Source organism: Gigantopelta aegis, chromosome 9 (genome assembly GCF_016097555.1).
Source record: "Gigantopelta aegis isolate Gae_Host chromosome 9, Gae_host_genome, whole genome shotgun sequence".
Taxonomy (NCBI): Eukaryota; Metazoa; Mollusca; class Gastropoda; order Neomphalida; family Peltospiridae; genus Gigantopelta; species Gigantopelta aegis.
The window spans coordinates 37287221-37306504 of NC_054707.1; the positions used below are offsets into that span (position 1 = coordinate 37287221).

At 35.9% G+C, this 19284-nt stretch overlaps 1 long non-coding RNA gene and 1 pseudogene across 2 annotated transcripts; both read left to right on the forward strand.

Annotated features, from left to right (window-relative positions):
* Window positions 1-8828: 8828 nt before the first annotated feature.
* LOC121380362 lies at window positions 8829-13805 on the forward strand. 2 transcript variants are annotated; one of them, XR_005958920.1, is made up of 2 exons: window positions 8829-9050; window positions 13203-13805. It is a non-coding gene; the product is annotated as an uncharacterized LOC121380362 (long non-coding RNA). The 2 variants fall into 2 exon arrangements; XR_005958919.1 differs by lacking the exon at window positions 8829-9050 and adding an exon at window positions 10163-10987.
* A 1775-nt stretch (window positions 13806-15580) lies between these two features.
* LOC121382089 lies at window positions 15581-17869 on the forward strand (annotated as a pseudogene).
* The last annotated feature ends 1415 nt before the right edge of the window (window positions 17870-19284 follow it).

Consider the following 19284-nt stretch of genomic DNA (forward strand, 5'->3'; position numbering starts at 1 on the left):
TGGACAGGACTGTAAAACTATGCCAGTTTACACAGAAATCTGGTTTAGGCAGATGCCGGTTTGGACAGTTAAAACGTTAAAGTCTGTTTTGTTTAAAAGACACCACTAGAGCACATTGATTTATTAATCATCAGCTATTGGATATCCAAACATTTGGTCAGTTTGGACAGTCCACTGTGTATATATATACCAGCAAATGCAACAAACCTGTATGAAGGAGATATTCCACACATCTCTGAAGGAAAATTTCTTCAGTGACTGTTGTATCAAGTGTATCGGTTTTCCTCTGTGTGTCTACAACCTGTGCCAGTATTTCTGATGCTATCTGAGGAAACACATCATTCAGTTTTGCAAGTACAGTATCACTTGAGATATTATTACTCATTGGATCCAAGTGATCATCACCTGTAACAGACACAAACACAGATATTGTTTAATTAGTAAAACAGGGTAAATACACCAACACAGATATTGTTTAATTAGTAAAACAGGGTAAATACACAGTTCTATTTTCCAGGATTTTAAAGCACTATTTTGGTTCATTTTCCAGGACTTTTTCCACCTTTTTCCAGGAGTTTGGATACATTATGTGGAAAGGAATGTTTGTTTAATGACAGCACATTGTTGGTACATAACTGACCCACTATTATAGAAAAAAATAAAGTGTGGACAGAAATACCAATTAAGGTTACACACCACCATTAATTACTCCATGCAGCTCAATAAAATGTCGACATCAGAATATTTGCTCCATGCAGCTCAATAAAATGTCTACGTCAGAATATATTTTGTAAAAAATACAACACTATTGAAAGGATCATGTGACAGCTAAGTTTAGGAAGCGCTCTCAACTGACAAGTACCATGTAAAAAAATCAACATGCCCGAGCACCACCTCTTGATGCTGTTATACAAGTGGCAGTATACCACTTGCACAGTTGTTATCAGTGAGTACTACATATAAGAAGCAACAGCAACAGAGGTCAACCTACAGGTAATCATCAAAGAAATATTTCAAAAAGCATATAAGAATTTTGTAGGGTTTTTTGGGTTTTTTTATGAGGAACTATTTCCTAACCAGATATTAAACTGCTACAACAATTACTGGAGGAGCCAATGGAAGTTGACATCTGCGCCCATGACAGGCGTGCACTACAACAGCTTTCTCTTAATGAGCATGTTAAGACCTACATGTACCTACCTAAAGTTGACGACAGTATTCTGAAAACGGAAACGTCATGTACCTAGTTTATTGTTACTGTAAGGAAATGCAAAGTGACATTGGAATACTGACGTCATTCAAATTCAAAACAGCTGTATTATTACAATGCTTCACAATATTAAAATAAAAACTGGTCTACTAACCTTTTTCCCTGTCAAACTTTTACAACAAGCAGACAATACTATTTACAGGTGGGTATGCTTTTATTTTTTATAATTGTGGACAAAATATTAAGTTTAAGTTTTAAAAAGATGAACAAAATAAAAAGTACCTTTTGTCAAATATTATATATATATCATATATAAAAAATTACTGTTGGATATGTTATATATATATTGTGTATGAAGCCACAACAAGGGTGCAATGAGAGACGGAAACATCATGCACCCAGTTTATTGTTTTTGTAAGATGCAAAGTGATGTAATTGCAATACTGATGTCAGTCAAATTCAAAATTAGCTGTATTATTACATAGTTCGAAGGGACGTAGAAAGTGTGGTTCTTTCTACGTAAGAATATTTTCATATACCCTATATAGCTGGTATTCAAAACTTGTGGCACCATGTTTTAACTATTTCTCAACCAAAATAGTGTAACAAATAGACCCACAAACCAAAAATGTATAACCTACCATACTCACTACATCCCGATTGAAGGACTTACATCATTAACAAAATATATATTCCAACGACAACATAAAAAAATGTCCTGCCATTTTAAATTTGCTAAATAGAGCGAAGCAACTCGCCGTGCACATTAAGAAAAGTATTGACTTAATGTGCGCTCTGCACTATATGATTACAATGCTTCGCCACATTAAAATAAAAACTAGTCTACTAATCCTGACCCCTGTCAAAATTCTATAACGAGCAGACAACGCTGAGTCCGAAGGGACGTAGAAAGTGTGGTTCTTTCTACATCTGAATATTATTACATACCCTACGTGTATATATAGCTGGTATTCAAAACTTGTGGCACCATGTTTCAACCGTTTCTCAACGGAAATAGTGCAACAAATGGAAAAAAAATAAAAAATTGTATAACCTATCATACTCACTAAATCCCGAAGTATTTGCATCATTATTAACAAAATAAATATTCCAACGACAACATAAAACATTTACCTGCCATTTTAAATTTGCTATTGTATATAGAGGGAAGTAACTCGCCCTGCACATTAAGAAAAGTATTGCCTTACGGGAGAGTAAACTAGAACATAGCCATATTTGTTGGATAGATGCATACCCAGACCACCAACACATACTAACACTTTAACAAATGAAAAACGCGTAATTTTAGTGTTAATAAAAAACATGTGATTATTCCTGCTAACTGGGCACAGCCATTTTCTTTTCTTTTCGAAGAATCCGGTACTAGGGTCTCCACGAGTACTCGGGAACGGGTCGAGTCTAGCAAGATTCGGGTCTGATCACAGGCCTTGAGTACCCATACAAGGAGGAATATAATGATCAGCTATAATACAATGGACAATATAGGACAATAATTTCAGCAGTAGATAATCAACGATATATGTTACACAATAATTATATGATCATACGCTAGTAATTAATTTTCTCGTATAAAACTGGCCGGCTGTCCATCACAATACTGAACATATTAACCTGTTTCTAAATGCAATACAATGACATGATTTGGCATCCATGTTAGCGCTGAAATTAAAATGCATAAAGCTATTTTACTTTATTCTCTATCCGGTACTCTAGCTTGGGGCGAAGTGACATCAGCTCCCGTATGCACAGTGTAAACAAAAGCAGTAATTTACAAGGCAAAAATAAAAAGAATTGACTGCTCGGCCGAATATTTATATAATTTGGAGCATTTTAGAACAGTCCAAAAATAAATAAGAGAAAGAAGAGAGGATTGGACTATTTAATAATATAAAAAAGAAGTAATTTCGACCTAAACGTTTGAATGGAGGTTTAAACGTTTAAAAACTGATCTATATGGTCCTGGCTGGGGGGGGGGGGGGGGGGGGGGGGGGGTGAGTTTAAGGTGGGCTGAATTTGGAATACGAATTTAGTAGTTAGGTTAAGGGACCCAAAGCTAAAAGGAGCTGCTACATTCGACTCATGTCTGGATAAAATTTAAAATCCCCAAAAATAATATTGGAGTGCTCGGCCAAAACGTTATTAGGGTGATTTGAGTAATTTAGACGGGCTGCCAAAGTAAAGTGTGTTGGACTGTTTACAAAGAAATAAACATAAAATTTTGAACCTGGGCCAAAAGATTTAAAGTCCAACTAAGCCCCAAAAAGGAGGTTCCTGTCCTGGGAGAGGTTTGGCGGAACTCATGGCGAGATGTTGAGGTGACCCTCCCCCCCCTCCGATTAACATGTCTCAAACTTTTATTTTGCAAACAAACTACCGATAGAAAACACGTTTTATGGAAGATAAATTGCTACTGATCCACTGTATTTTCCGATGTCTTGTTTTGTTTACTGATTAAAATAATATTATTGGAAAGTCGCCAATTGGCGAATGTGATTTTATTGTTTAGACGCCAGGAAATGTTTTTAGTCGCCATGGCGAGTATTTTACTCGCTTTATAGAGCACCGATACCAGTCCAAAAGCCTTGCTGTTAAAAGCATTCCTTTAATAAGCCCACTGCACTAACACCAATGCTGTTTACATCATACATGTCGGTATATTTTTATTTTTCGTAATTCTGGACAAAATATTTAGTTTAAGTTTTAAAGGATGAAATGAAAAAAAGTACCTGTTGTCTAATATATTATAGCAAAACATTACCGTTGGATATGTTTTACTTATTGTGTACGAAACCGAAACAAGAGTGCGAACAGTGACCGTCATCGACCCTAGGCTTAGTGCACGGCGCATTAACTGCTTTCACTCACTCAGTGACTCGCTCAGGAGTGTCAAGAAAGTTTGACATAACAAGTGACTCGTACGTCGTCAGATATTACTGTTATTGTTAACTTTAACTGTATTCAGTTTTCCTAACACTGAACAAATTCTTTATACAATTTGAATTTGTCAAAACTGTACCGAAACTTGCTTCCTAGTTTCCGTCCCGGAAGTAATTTACTCGATGTTCACGCTAGACGTTTTCTCGGGGGGGGGGGATTTAGCTCATTCGGTTGAGTGCTCGCCAATCTAATTAAAATTAGCTCCACTATTACATGTGGATCTAACAGCAGCCCGTTGGAGCTCATGCCCAGTTAACCTTTCATTCGACAAATCAAAACCTTACTTGCAAAATCATGCCAGTGATTTGAAAAACGAAAAGAATTTGAAAACATTCGGGATTAGGCCGAGGGTATACGAAATGATTCGGGTGAATTACGAAGTATGCCGGAAACTAATTGCAATATACAATTTTATATAAAATTCGTTTCAAGACGAAAAAAACCCAACCGTGATGGTATAGCCATAAAATCTGTTTATACTAGTATACAATCCAGAGTTTATTGCTGCACTTTTCCCCCTGTTTATTCAATGTTGAAATAGACCAACAAGTTCGCCTATTGCATAAATAGTCTCGCCTGATATTTTTAGAATTTGTATGTTTTTTAGAATTTGTATGTTTCGGGATAGGCCTAACGCAATATAAAAATTTATATAAAATTCTTTCCAAGGCGGGGTAAAAACCCCAAAACGTGATGGTATAGCCATAAAATCTGTTTATACTAGTATACAATCCAGAGTTTATTACTGCACTTTCACCCCTGTTTTTTCAATGTGGAAATAGACCATCAAGTTCGCCTATTGCATAAATAGTCTCGCCCGATATTTTTAGAATTTGTATGCTCCCGAATTAAAATTAGCTCCACTATTACATGTGGATCTAACAGCAGCCAGTTGGAGCTCATGTCCACCAATCAAAACTTTACTTGCAGAATCATGCCAGTGATTTAAAAATAATTTGAAAACATTCCGAATTATCCTAAGGACCAGGTGCGTGCGTCACAAGATCGAATCACCTCGGTGGATTCATTCAACTGCTTGATTTGTTTTCTCGTTCCAACCAGTGCACCAAAACTGGTCAAAGGCCATATAATGTGCTTTCCCATCTGTGGGAAAGTGCATGTAAAAGATCACTTGCTGCTAATGGAAAAATGTGCAACGCCTACCTCAGAATATTAACTGAAGAAAATGCATGATACCTTTCTAGGCTCATTTGACCGTTCAGAACTGGTTAATAAATAAAAATTGGTGCTAAAGTAATTTATTAGGCTCATTTTCATACATTTCAAAAATCCATACATCATTTACTAATAAAGGAAAACGTTTTTTTCATTTATATACTTATGTACATGAATTTTTTTTTATTATTACTTTTACCATTTAAAACCAGTTGTAAATTAAATCTATTGGCTGATATCTTTGCAAAGAATTCCAAAGAGTACGTCTTTGCCTTTTATATAAAATGCATTCACAGAAAAAAATATAATTGTTTTCGAATTTATATCCACAACTACACGAGGAATCGGTGCTAAGACGAACTCGATATAAGTCTGTTTTTAAATCACTACACCTGTGTCTCAACTCGTATGTAATATATTTTCTCTTCTATTACCAAATGAATAGTATGGTGCATCGCATGGGACATCGGATTTTATTGCTTTTCAAAAAAAATGAAGATATGTTTTGACAATTTCGAATTTCAGCTCGAAGGTTGTTCCAAAGTTTTATTATCAAATGGATAAATGACGATTGAGGTAAATTAGTTCTAGCAGGGGGTAAAGAAATATCATTCCGATTTCTCAACATGTAGCCCTAAGGGGCTCTTTGTCCAACTGTTTGTGGGACAATGTGTATCATAAAATCAGGAGCAATACCTTCATTATTTTAAACATTATGCACAGCTTTTTGAATTTACATCTGGAAGTAAGATTTACTGATCAATAACACTTCTGGCACATTCCACAATTTTTTTATTCCAAAGTTTGACCAAAGAAGTGCATAGAGTCATTCTCATTGATAAAAAATAAAACGGCATTGTTTCTTTTATTATAATGAATCGAAGTATGTTTTCAAAATAGTTATACATATTTAGACATGAAATCTTTACTTGATGAAAATTATGAAACTTTGACTATTTTATCTAAACAGGCGTAGAGGGGTGGGGTCGAAAGTCCCTGCTCCAAGATAATTACTTTTTAAAATATACACATTAATATAATTAAACACACACACACACACACACACACACACACACACACACACACACACACACACACACACACACACACACACATGTATATATACATGTATTATTAATTAATTAATTATTTATTTATTTTTTGACGTCGGCGAAAAAAGGGAGCAATATTAATAGGATCATAATAACTTCGGAAGATGCCAGTAACGGAGGTAGGGGTTGGAGGTAACTTTTAATTGGCTTTTCAACTTCGGGAGTTATATATTCTGGCCACCTCAGCTCCAGAATTTGCGCAGTTTTCAGGCGCGGATCCAGGATTTTTAAATAGGGGGAGGGGGCCGAGGGCGCGAAGCGCCCGAGATTCCTAGGGGGATCCGGGGGCATGCTCCCGCGCGAAATTTTGAAATTTAAGTGGCCTGAAACGCGATTTCCTCGCATCTGAGTAACAAAATAGCTATATTAACGTATGTTTTTGGTATTGTCATACTGTTTTTGTTATGTTCAAAATTTCATAAACTCTGGTCTCTTCTTTTTTTAAAAGTTAAAGTGGTCATCTCTCCTTCCCATATTAGGCTGGTTTTCCGTTGACTGCGGCTGCCGGTAAATGGGAAGAAATATCGAAACAGTTGTTTCAGTAATATACATTGCTTTGAACAACTGGGCCAGTGTGTATCAACAGCCATTGTATGTAATATCTTGCTGCTAATCTGAAAAAGTAGCCCCTGGAGTCGCGGCAGCGAGTTTCGTTTCTCATTGTTTTGTGGTCCTTAACCATATTTCTGACGCTATATAAACGTAAATAAAATGTGTTGAGTATATTGTTAAACAAAACATTTCTTTCTTTCTGCAACTGGTGTACTAGTATATTTCAGGTCACGTAAAATCGTCGATGATATTGGTAAGTCATTCCTCTGTCGAAATCAACGAAAACTCAGGAATGTCCCTTTAAGACGATTTTCATGAACAAAATATAATTTAAAGACTCTTGGGAAATAAGTGCATTTTTGTGTAATTCCACTCTAGTGTATGCTATAGTTAAAAAAACAAAAAAACTTGACCCCAAAAATAGGGGGGGGGGGGGGAAACGCGCCTGGTTTTAATGAAGGAATTTGGGCGCTTTTTTTAACGGTCCGCCGAAAATTAAAGGAGAATACGGGCACTACTGAACACCTCTTTATAATACGATAATCATTATATGTTTAGTTTCATAACTGTGGATTTAATCTGAATATGGAGCTGAACCAAAAATTTCGACCTTTAACGGGGCGTCACGTTAACGTATACAGTCTTGAACCACCATATAATCTACACATTTCCATAGAACATGTACCAGATGATGGATCTGTAAAATTTCATAAACTTTTTATGTTTAGTTCCAGAATGGTGTGCCTATAAACGAGTGTGGTGCAGTTATACTGCGTGCCATATATTTTGAAAAGGGCGATACCTTGGAAGTTGCCCTATGTTTATCTAGCTTATTTGTGCACCTCTTCAACACGTGATAAACATTCTATGTTTAGTTTCAGAATTGTGGATACACTGATTTTACACTGTACCATATATAAGGATGGGGCTTTACGTGGGAAGTTGCCCCTGAGCCACCCTGTGTTTGTTATATTATATCGGTGGGATGTGAACTGCATGAACAACGTTTATCATATAATAATTAAATTATTCTATGTTTAGTTTCAGATGTGTGCGTATGCTGATTCTTTTGCTATATAATTACTGTGTTTTGTAGATTTCGGTGAGGCTTAGTTCTGTGTTTTATTTCTGAGTCACACCATAAATTATCTTATAATATCTCTAAGCCACCCTTATCATAGGATATTCACTTACATTTGTATTGTAGATTTTAAAGAATGAAACATACTGAATGTTGAATGTTGTTCTGTCAGAGAAATATTCAATATTGAATGTGTAACGTTGAATATCAAAACAACTTCAGCTTCCCAATTTACCAAATAATTAACTTCATTACTAATGTATTTGTTTACGTATATCAATTTGTTTTCTTCATATTAGTTTGACCTTCCTTTTATTTGTTCACACATTAAGAAACATTCCCCTGGGGGTGTAAACAGTATCTTAATTTAAATAAAAAAAATAATAAAAAAAAAAATAAAATAAAATAAAATAAAATAAATAAATAAATAATAAAGACATTTTAGTAGAGTATTGACCCAAAATTACGAAATCTCTAGTCTATAGCTGTGTCGGGTTATTCACACACACACACACACACACACACACACACGCACACACGCACGCACGCACGCACGCACGCCCATCCCCCCCTCAAAAAAAAAAAACACACACAAAAAAAACAACACTCCAAAAACCAAAAAACACACACACACAAAACACAAAACAAACTTCGATAGTTTCCGTATATTACGAACATTGCCGGAAACATAACTATTACGTCAACAATATGATGACGTTTCAACTTTGAATGTGATTATGGACGTCAAAGTTGCTCTACCTAATTTCGTCAGAATTTAGCTTAAATTAAGAAATATGTGAAAGGTATCGCTACTTGACGTCTATGAGCTTATTTAACGTCTACAAGAAAACATATTAAATTATTTAATATACATTTATAATATATTAAAGATCTCACAACGGTAATTAGCAGCTATTTCAATAATGTTCTACAGACTACAGCATGGATTTCACAAAGACAGGTCAGAGTGTTTATTTCACATCTTAAAGGGACATTCCTGAGTTTGATGCAATTTTAAAGATGTTATCGACTAACAGAGATTTTTTAACGATTGTAATTAACGTCAACGTCCCTAACTGCGTTATGCTTCAAATTCCGTTCAGTTTTCTCGTGCACGGTTCGCGCAATCTGCATCCGATTTGTTGTCATCGGCATGTCGTTCATTTATGAGGTTATTCTTCACATTTCAGGAACATTTTCATAAACAATAAAGTTCGGGAAAAGTAAGTATCTAAATACAAAACTTTACAAACCCCTAAAACCATTAATTTTACTAAGTCGTTTTTGTTTATTCCTTAAAGCTACCGATATCGGGTCCACATGACTCGTAAAAATTGACTTAAAATGGAGAAGGATGAATTAACATTCGGTGCGTCTCACATGACCTCACACGAGCCACATCAACAAGGCCAAAGCATTTGATTTTTACGATTTATAAGACCCCTGTTAGAATTTGTATTCAATTATTACATTCGATCTGCAAAAGGTATGCTACATTTTTGTGCCTCTATTGTAGTGAATAGTATTCATAATCCATTCATAATAATTATAAATAATTTTGAGTGTATAAGTTGTGTTAATTATGAATCGATTCATTAAAAAAATGATATTTTACAAACTATTCACTGGTATTTAAACTTAATGCCTATCGGTATTGACATCAAGTTTTAGCGATGTGTGTTGATAAAACGCGGAACGGACCAGAACGCTTGACAAATTGAATTTTTCCTTTTTAAAAAATATTAAACTAAGTGTTGTCAACTGTGCATAGTTAAGAAAAAAAATTTCATATAGTTTTCATGTAAATATCGTATTCGTGTTTGGGACGTCGATGGTACATATTAACTATATTTTTCTGCATAAAACATTAGTGGCTGTATATTAAACGTGTTTCTGATCGTTCTAATATTTGTAATAGGTTAAATTTCATTTTATTTCCTAAAATATTGTTTTTTCGTAGGTACGAAATTATTTGAAGACAAAATCCAGTTTGAGCTTCTTACACATATTAAGAAACACATTGAATATACAGACACCGATATTCTAAACAAGAAACTATATTTAATATGTAAGTTTAATCGTAGAAATATTTAATTTTTCGGAAACATCTTATAATGTAGCAAACTCGGCATTGTCCCTTTAAGGGGCGTTCTCATTACGCGATTAGACTTGCCTCATGCGATCGAATCGTACTGCCAGAACACGACTTATAGTCGTGTAGGAATCGTACCAATTAGAACATGTTCTATTTCTCACGAAAAATCTAAGCTCTCAGCCAATCAAATCACATTAAGGTTAAACCGTTTCGTTTTGTCTCTTCCGTGTTTTTTCATTTGCTTAATTATAACACGAGCGTAGGAAGGTTCCAAAGGGGGGGGGGGGGGGCACACTATTATATTTACACACTTTTACACTATTATAAAGCAAATATAAAGGAAAATATCTGAAAAGTGTGTGTGCCGTTTCCTACGCCAGTGTATAAACATGTCAAATTGTCCGATTTCTTGGGTTCATAAAACCTATTACTGTCCAGATGTGGTCAATAATTGTTTTGTACGTAATGCCATCAGTAAACTGTCTACATTCAAGTTTTCTTTATTTCACTTACATTTCCCGCAAAATATTTTTAAACTGATGAGCTTTGTTTGACGTCATCAAATCTTATGACGTAACGTCTCTCCCCCCCCCCCCACGATTCGAGTCGCTACGACTGATCGCATGAGAACGCTGCGTTAGTAAGTTAGTAAAATATATTTAAAAATATTTATTAGTGAAATAGTATTATTATCAGTTACAAGTGAATATAAGACTTAAGGGGCGGATACAGGATGTTTTTTCAGGGAGGCGGTGTAAAGTTTAAAGAAGACACCTCCAGTAGGCCTATTTAAGTAGATATGTGTATGTACTTTATTTTCAGGCACGGCGGAAGCAAGTAGACGTTGGGGGGGTGGGGGGGGGGGGGGCTGACAGATCGAGGGCGCAAAGCAAAGTTTCTAGGGAGTTCGGGGACATGCTCTACCGTAAAACGTTTGATGTCCTGAAATGCAATTTCCTGCATTCTACAAGTAAAATTCATCTCTGCCTTAAGATTTACTACCAGTAATATTTTTGATTCAGAATTATTGCACTCGGAATGTCCGTTTACTACCTCCAAACGCTTGGGCTGCAAATGACGAACCCAGTCACGTAAAACTGTTTAAACTGTATTCTCAGCTTCGATCAAGCAACTTTTCATCCCCAGATAGCCATTTCTACATGTATTTTGCGACGAATTCTAAACTGACACCACCCGGCAACCAAACCTGGTTTAAACGACAGCCAGTTGGTGTCGACAAACTCATCCATTATGAAACGAATTGCTCGTGTTGGTTTTTAGCATGCTCATTTTACAAAACTTTCTAATATCTAATTCAAAATTATCTGACAATCATGTTTCTTCAAATACAATAATTATCGAAATAAATTGCAGCTATTCGCTGATTTTCGAACCACACTATCGTGAAATCAGCACTTTGATTACGTGCACTAAAATATCCCATTCTACGGCGATGTCACTGACCCCAGCCGGCCCAAGTAGATATGCACAAGCACAACAGTTAATAATAATAATAATAATAATATAGAACTTTGAATTATTTTGACAGGAGCCAAATGAAGTAGATCGGTTTTATTTTAATGTGGCGAAGCATTGTATTAATATACGGTAGCTAAATTTGAATTTGAATGACGTCATTGTTTCAATGACGTAACTTTACATCACTTTACAGTAACAATAAACTGGGTACTTGACATTTTCGTTTTCAGAAGTTGTAAGATAAATGGTATCAAATGGCCACTCGCTTGGTATCCTCTATATATTCCCCCTGAAAACTGCAAATAGCCAGGACCCAAAAGTTGGCCATTTAGTTTGGTACCTCCTGATGTGGGGGTGGGGCGGATGTTCATAGTGAGTTTTGTGACGGCCTACATCCCTACGAATGGAAAATTTATGATTGCATTGCAGGCCTCACAACTTTCTATGTATCTACCCGTTTTATGACCCTACCACGAAAGCTTTTTTTTTCTTCTTATTTTTAAAAATTATTATTATTATTATTTTTTTTTTTACAGAATTGCCAAAGGGTGACTATATTAAAAGCCTTGTAAAATATTTGTCAGGGATTTTAGGAATACAAAACTTAAGGATTGGGAGTTATTGGATTGGAAAATTTAGATATCTGACCAATATTGAAATCCTTTGAGGATTAGGGTCTCATATAACACCTTTTTTTAGTAACGTTACACATTACAATTCACAGTTTTATTTTTGAGTAAAAAAACATAAAGTTTAGTCTTAGCACCTTAAATATTCTACCTAAAGGTTTTAATTACAACAGAAGCTCATTTTTATATCCATTTATTATTTACATCATATAAATAAAGTTTTGTTGCAGGAATTTTTGTGTAATTACACATTTAATAACCCTACCCCTATTTCCTGAACAGCAATATTTCAATGCAATTGTTAACAGTGACTAAATAAAACACATTATAAAATACTTACTAAGATGTGCATGACAAAACTAAGAGTAGATTAAGTTTGGTGAGATATAAAACGGAGGTATAGAAGCAATAGTGACACCATTTTAAATTTAAGGTTAGGGTCTCACATTATTAGGTAATGCAATTTTCGCCATTTTACAACAGTAATTTCAGTTGAAGTTAATTTAGCTTTACACCTTTTTCTGGGCTTTATTGTACCTGGATGTTTCTTGGACTTCCATGCATTATTTAGATATTCCATATACTGTATGTATTTGTGAAGCTATTTGCTGATGAAGTTATTAAGATGAGCATTCATATGGATGTTTCAAAAAATATTTCAATATAAATTTTATTATTTTCTAATTAATATAAACCCATTAAAGATCCCTGTCAACTTAATATGTACTTTGATCACATATTAATTGATACCTGCATGATAAAGATGGATGCATATTTTTGCAGATATAAAAATTCTGTGCTACATTTCGATCACTGTCTTTGTTTACAACCTAGTTGTCACATTCTTCAATTATGAACATTATACCAGTATACATGATGCTATATAGCGTCTTCTGTTTCTATTTTCCAGCCTATATCAACGGCACTTGGTATCACTGGGTCATACTCTATGTTACAGTCTGGTTGACTGCATGTTGTGTATGTTTTATCAAACAATCCCTGCATAGTTACACTTGGTGTCTTTGGATTCTGCCCTTCTTTGCACAGAACAAAAACCTATCCTGGTAGGCTCTAATCTAGAATTAAAAACGTAGGAGAAGAAAGGGAAGAAGTGTGATAAAAAAATAAGCAAAGTGAACATTTATCGGAACATTTTATTATGTTTCGTCATGCTCCGCGTTCATCCGGAAAACCTTCAAATTAGACACTTGATTCTGATTTCTGGGTACACTGGCAGTGTAACCCCCAGCATAATATAATATGCCATATGCATCTCTACAAACATTTTCATTGTCAATACAGATTCAACGATACGTGCACCAGGTTTAGGACATTTGTGAGAAGTACAAAATATAGTCTCTGTCTTCGGAGCTAAAGGCAACTTGCTTGAGCTGTATGCAATAGCAAGCGTCAGTCAACTTCCACTTGACAACACTGGATAGCGTACAGCCATGGATACTATTTTAACATTTGTTATTGAAACACTATTCCTTGGAGTATATTTGTGTAATGTGTACTACGTTCCTTCATTCTTTGACTAGGAAAGTAAGTACATTGGTTTTATTGGTGACCTGACTCCCAAAGGTTCTCAATTGTTTTACAATATATGATGCATTGACACTCGGTTGACCCTATTTAGAATTTTCTTTAATAATGATCTTTCATTGCTTTTAGTGAAAGTCCCACGTTTTGTGTGGCTTCCAACTCATAATACTTTATGCAACATTGATTTACCACCTCTAAAAAGTAAACACAATCACCATTTACTATCTGGACCAAGTCAATCCCGTCGACAATAGTTTAAAATATTTGGTTAGACTATCTGCTCATGTCAAATTCATCTGCAACAAGGCCCATGGCAGAGGTACCAATGAATGTAAAAAGAAATCTGGAAAGTATGCCTTGTGCCAGCTCAGTAATACACTCGAACCGTGAATGCTTTTCAGTTAATTTTCCTGGTACAAATGGCTAGTATTTCAGCTTTTCGTATTCTGATTTTGTAACGGGATTTCTTGTTATATATAGTCGCTCAACCTTGACGGTTACATAACATTATTCTTCATTACGTCAAAGGCAGTATCCACTGAAACTGCCTTTGCAGTAAAGAGGCTTCAAACGTATCAGGGTGCTCATATGTAAGACAGGTTTTATGCTTACGGCTGTTTACAATAAAGGGCACCATTCACTCCCACATGGGTCTAAAAATAAAGGTTAATTGTGGTACTTAAAGTGCTGTTCCAGACCATACACTAAAACTTCTAATTTGCCAATTAAGTGTTTTTCTTAATTCACTGCTATAATATTTTACACTGATATGCAAATTAATAATTACGAAAATGTCCCATAAAAGTAATTAAAACCACTCCCGTAGAACACTGCCGGAAACGCCCGAGTAAAATTCTACTTCGTAAAAAATTTGTCAACAAATAGCCGTGACGTCATGAAGGGAACGCTTCACCGAAAACTACACGATGACTTCCAGCGCAAGTGTAACCGACAGTGACTGTCAGGCCGAGTTATCGTGCGAGTCTTCTCCTTTTGAGGCTGAAGATTGTAGTGCCGACGACTGGGCAAATATTTGTGCTACGCAAAAAATAATGCCCTATCAATTTGAGCCAGAAACGTCTTCCGAAGAAGAAGGAATAGCGGCCACCGGCCTGACAGATGACGACGACGAAGATGCTACTAGAGGGAGATTGCTTACCAATGAATGGCAAGTTTTAATCTTGTTTTGTTCTTTACCTTTTCGTGCAAAATATTTTGCTACACTATATGTTACAGTATTTGAGACGTCGTAGAAAAGACGATAAACAACACTTCAGAGTTTTTATCAAAGTATTATGTATTTTCGTTGGCTAAGTTTAATCGTTTTGTGATTTTTGTAAAACTGCATATAATACTGATAGTATACATATGGTATACAGTGGCGTAACGTGGGTTGCCAGCGCCCGGGGCAAGGCAAGTATTGCGCCCCTTAACCAGTGGACCGTTAGAACTCCCCGGGTCCCTTCCACCAGTCCAGAATTTTGCGCCCAATGCAACCGCCTCGGTGGCCCCGCACACGCTACGCCACTGCATGGTCTATGTAGAAAACCAATTCAAAGGTTGCCACCTCCCACCCACCCCTAAAATTTGGTGCCCTTGGCCTGGGCCTAGTTGGCCTGTACTTTTACAACAAAATACATGTACAAAAATGTTTTCTTCCAATCTGATTAAAATTAGCTCTACTGGTCTACCAGTAGATCTAACAGCTTTGCGTGGACTCCCATGTCCAGGTGTCATTTCATCTCTAAATAACAACATAAATATCGACCAATTACACTTCGCCTTTTATTCAGGAGCATACAAAATTGGGCGAGACTATTTATGCAATAGGCGAACTTGTTGGTCTATTTCATTCTACAGGTATTAGTATTTAACCGGTGGAGCTAATTTTCATTAAATGTTCCCAATATACACTATTGTCTTTTTGTTATAGACAAACATAAATAATTTTATTAATTTATCTTTCATTTGTTACACAGGTGCACTTGTGGACATTGTGAGGTAATGTCAACAGTGAGAGAGTGTGTGTGTTGTCAAGAGATAACGCTACTCTCAGACAGGATCACATCCCTGGCAGACACGCATGACATGAATGTCCCATGCATCACACAGCATCCAGGATTCCACACAGTATGCCTCGATGAATGGACCTTGGAAGCTGCGTATTACTCATACAGACAAGGTTACAGAGTTGAACATCCAAGTGGACCTCGGTATATTGCACAAAACTGACTTGTTTTTCATATGCACTTAAGTTTACCAACATGAAATATATGGCAGACTTGCACAGAAACTGCCACATGAACAAAACACATCCACCTTTTATGAAAATAATAAATGGAGTACATTTAAATTAACACTTCTGAATTTGGGGAGGGGTGTTGGGAGGTATACACATCTGATAAAGGTGCAGTACATTTAAACTCCCTATCTCCGCTTCATCCAGTTGTAATTATAATCATATAATGTCACATACTCGAAAAGACAAGTTAAAGGGCACTCACATCCCCTGAATAAACACTATCAGGGCTCCTAGAATTTTTATAAAATCCACTAGCCATGGGATCAGCGATTTTTAAAATTTTACTAGCCCTACTTTACTTCAAGTTAATACAATTTTACTAAATAATAGTAATAATCAGATATGTCACCTAGAGAGGGAGATAGAGCTTAAAAACACTAACATTAGGGGGTAGACTATTCATATTTACAAAATAGACTTAACTGTTATAGGGCATGGCAATGTTAGTTATTTTACTAGCCCAAACATTGAATATCACTAGCCATAGGAGTGCACCTACCATAATCTACAAAAACCCTGGATCTATGCTAAAATAAACACAATTAATTTTAATGTAGTCAGTGTCTAAAATGTGTTATTGTGTGTCTCACTCTCTATTGCAGGAGAAACCGGTATGTTGCATACAGACAATTTGTCCGATGGTGTTGGGGATACCTTGGGAAGGATGTCAGAGTTGTGCTTCCATCATGTGTTGTAACAAAAATCAGAAAACACGTTTCCAAGCCCAGATGGTACATACATTGGGTTTCAGTACTGACGAAAATGCCTCTTGCTAATAATTATATCAAATAACTCCATAGATATCCTGACCCAAGTTAGCAAATTTGCCCGAGATGGAACCTCGTCCATTAGGCTCTTTTCCGTCCCAACCAGTGCCCCATAACTGGTATACCAAAGACCATGGTATGTACTGTCCTGTCTGTGGGATAGTGCATATAAAAGCTGCCTTTTCAGGAAGAGAAGCCCGTGCAGAGGCGGCAGCTGGTTTCCAGACTCATTACCTTTGTGGTCTTTAACTATATGACGCCATATAACCGTAATAAAATGTGTTGAGTGTGTCATTAAATAAAACATTTCTTCTTCTTAAAGTCAGCAAGTTCATATTTTCAGTTGGAGTTTTCAGCGAAGCGTGTCTTTTGTTGCTTGATGGCATCGATTTTATTCGGTCTCACTAAACTGTCAGTCAGATGTGGTGGGACTGGAAACAGAGGTGCTGGTCCAGCTAGGCTTTTCTTCGGCACTTCACTCTCTATCATGTCCATCAATTCAGCAACGTAATCTGTTTGTGTAAATATGGAAATAATATGGTTATTTCAAAGGGCTCATGAAATTGCATCCTGTCCAAATTATTTGAATAGGAAATCTTTAAAAAATATTTCATATGCTGAAGACCAGCTGTATAATTGAAAGTTACACAATTTTATATCCTTTGAAACAACAATAATATATTTTTTTTTTTTTAAGTTGAAATCAGGGAACCATAGTAATTAACTTTCGTCATTACTTGTTTTCTATATTATTTCTTTTAAGGGTTTGTTCATTTATGAACATTTTAACCAGGTACAAACATATGCTAGGCGTGAGGCGGTAAACACCAGTTTATACCTTCCAAAAAAAAGAAAGAAAAAAAAAGAAATGTTTTATTTAACGAAGCACTCAACACATTATATTTACGGTTATATGGCATCAGACATATGGTTAAGGACCACACAGATATTGAGAGAGGAAACCCGCTGTCGCCACTTCATGGGCTAATCTTTTCAATTAGCAGCAAGGGATCTTTTATATGCACCATCCCACAGACAGAATAGCACATATCATGGCCTTTGTTACACCAGTCGTGGTGCACTGGCTGGAACAAGAAATGGCCAAATGGAGCCCCACTGACAAGGATCGATCACAAACCTACCGCACATCAAGCGTGCACTGTACCACTGGGCTACGCCCCGCCCCCTCAATATATATATATATATATATATATATATATATATATAGAGAGAGAGAGAGAGAGAGAGAGAAAGAGAGAGAGAGATATAATTTGAAAAATAAATAAAACTTTATTTTCAGATTATTGAGAATTTTTTAAATCCTGATTGTCAGCACACGGTATTCTCTTTTTTCATTATTAAAACCAGTTTCTGCTAAAATGAAGAAAGGGATATTTCATTTAATGATGCAATCAACACATTTATAATTACGTCCTGCCTTGAAAAAGGGTTTAGTGCCTACATAGAGGTACTTACCAGGCTTTAAACATTTCTTATGCTTTGGTCCATCGTTCAAGTCTCCATGCATACAATGGTCAAAAAGATCATCCCCATGTCCAGAGTGGATGTTCTGTATGTGGTTTGTTATCGATTTCCACTTTGCCACAATGGTCGCTCCATTCTGGTTTGGAGTGGAGGCTGCACACCAATACAGGTGATTACTGATACTTTGTATCCACGCCTTCACCTCATTGCATTCCTTCTCTTTGGATAGAGCTTCAAGTTTTTTCTTAATACCTACACAAAGTACATAAAACTCTCAAGTTTATAAGCTATTAATGAATTGTATAATGAACATATCTGCACTATCTACATTTATGTGAAACAGTTTGTGTAAATTTAATATTGTCAAAATGATTAGTAAAACATCTATAGTTATAAATGAATAGGCCATTTGTATAAGCAAGCATATTTTCAGCTGGCACTAAATCACTCATATTTGTGGTGTATATTTATTTTTATATATAGCTATATAAGAATATCTACCTTTGGCTATATGCCAAACATCAAAGAAATGCTGAGTATCCTGTAAATTTTCCCTTATCCATTTGGTTATCTGTGGATGTCTGTCTGTCACCAAAACATTGACAGTTAGTCCCATGTCTTGCAAAAATGCAAAACTGCGCATCAAGCCTTCTTTTTCCATGTGAACACTGGACTTCACTTCATTACTCTGAAATAGAATGAAATACAAACACAGGGCTAGCTTTGTCAATCGCCAAATTCGCCAATTTTAGGAACAACTGACAAATTTTATTTTAATTTGACGGGAAAAAAATCATGTAATAATTGATATTTGCCTGACACAATTTGGCGAAATGTTTTGGCCAGAGCTAGCCCTGAAACAAGACTATCATTACTGTGGCAACACTTTTAAT